Source organism: Etheostoma spectabile, unplaced genomic scaffold (genome assembly GCF_008692095.1).
Source record: "Etheostoma spectabile isolate EspeVRDwgs_2016 unplaced genomic scaffold, UIUC_Espe_1.0 scaffold00005621, whole genome shotgun sequence".
Classification (NCBI taxonomy): Eukaryota; Metazoa; Chordata; class Actinopteri; order Perciformes; family Percidae; genus Etheostoma; species Etheostoma spectabile.
Window position 1 is genome coordinate 43974 of NW_022603280.1, and position 2450 is coordinate 46423.

Consider the following 2450-nt stretch of genomic DNA (forward strand, 5'->3'; position numbering starts at 1 on the left):
GGTCAGGCTGGGGAACATACATTAATGTTAAAAAACCTCATAAAGTGAAATGTTTATGCCATGGGAACTTTAACATTACAAGGCTGAATGATAATATTGATTTGTTGCTCATTTCTAAATATCCATCTGTCCATCCATCCATTCAGCCAATTCTCTTTTTGTCCACCCATCCACCTATGCACAAATCTGTGCACCCATCTATCCATCCACCATCCCATCCACCCATCCATCCACCCATCCATCCATCCATCCACCATCCATCCATCCATCAATCCAGTCCTCTTATCTATCCATTTGCAATATATTTAACTTCTATCTATCTTACATCATCCATCCAACATGGATCCACCGTGTAGCCATCCGTCCATCTGTCCTTATATCAATTATGCATACATCCACCCATTCTTCCATCCATCTATCCTGCTCGACCTGTCATCCATCCATCGTCATATATCTATCATTTAATCATGTATCTAATATACTTATCCAGCCATCTAGTCCATCCATCCTATAAATACCCATAAATCACTCCCCTATCTGATGAGGTGCCAGAAGATGATCCTACCCTCCTCCTGTATTTCAGCTCAGTCACATCACACCCCGGTCTGTCTGTAATTACAGAGCAGCCACTCTCCTGCCTCCATTTTTCTCTTTTTCTTCTCTCCCCATCTCCACCTGTTCACGTTTTCACCTACTGATGACCAATGCCTGCTAATGCAGTGGGCTTATATTCCCCTCTAATGTTTTATGATCTCAGATTATGACTGGCCCCAAAAGAGAGCCCCGCCCCTGTTGCTAGGAGACAAGGGGATCAGTGACAATGATAAAACACATAAGACTCAAAGGATGTGCAAAAAAAGACTGACCATGCAAAATGTCGTGCTGAGGTCTATCCAGTCGTAAAACAGTAAGAACCAATACAATCAATGCAGTTTACAATAACTAAATAAACAGAAAGTTCAAAAAGACCTTAACATCTTTAGTAGATGCAAACGGGACAATGGATTCTTTGATGTTTTGTTTTACTCTGATGGTAATGAAATACATGGACTCTTTTATCCATAATTTTGCAATATTACTAAAATCTAGAGATGCTTTTTAAATATTAATATCTGGGAATTTGTTTTTAATTTGAATATGTAACAACATCATGACCCACTGCATCCTGATTAACACTTAAAGCTCGTTGGTGGTGACCAAAGTGGAGCTAAAGGAGAGAGAACACTGGACTTTAATTCACCAGTTGGACAAAATGAGTCCAATTGAATGCTATGTTGCTATTTTTTAATTATTTGCCAACACAAAAGCATAACAATTCAAATCGTGATATGCCAAGGTGTTTTCAACTTTTTCCACTGCCTTTGAATGGGCAGACAAATCATACAGTTTTAAATACATAACTACACCAGGACCAGGAAGAACAACCACATTTACACAATGACCAGACACAGAAACCAAGAAACATCAATACATTTAAAGAGGACTTAATGAAGTAAGACTGGGTAAAGTGTACGTAGAGAATGTAATGAAGCTTATGATTCATTCTTGGCTCTTGTAACATCGCTTTATATTAATATTAACACCAATATTAATAGGACAACTTCACATGCAATTATACAATTTGTAGAAGAAATAACAACAGCAATAGAACAAAAAAATATGCAGTGGGATATTCTTGGATCTTAAGAAGGCATTTGATACAGTACACCACAATTTACTGATCACGAAATTACACAAATATGGAATTAGGGGGACTGCACTTTCATGGTTAAATAGCTACTTCCAGAACAGAACACAATATGTGGATTTGCAAAACCATAAATCAAAGGAAAGAAAATCACCTGTGGGGTCCCCCAGGGGTCAGTGTTGGGCCCATTGTTTTTTAACTTGTATATAAATATATATGGGAGGTGTCAAAAACACTGTCAACCATTTATTTGCTGATGATACTAATTTAATCTCTGTTCTGGGGAAAATTTTGAACAACTCTTGGATTTAGCTGAAAATGAATTAAAAAAGATGAAGAGCTGGTTTGATGCTAATAAACTAACACTAAACTTAAATAAAACTAAATTTATAATTTTTAGTAATCGTGACCTCATTATTTATGCTGTATTGTTCCTTCATACTTCCATACATTACTTTTGTTTGGAGATATGGGGAAACACTTACAAAACCAACAATGAACCTATATTCATTCTTCAAAGAGAGCCTTAAGAAGTGTAAATAAACCACTTATAGAGCACCAGCTAATCCACTGTTTAATAAATTAAAAGCACTAAAATTCAGAGATATTGTTGACTTTAAAACTGTGCAAATGATGTACAAAATAATAATCATCAGCTGTCGAACAGTGTCCAAGGGATGTTCCAAATACGAGAGAGCAAACATCATTTAAGAGGAACATTTGTATATAAAATGAAACCTATAAGAACAAATGCTAAATATCA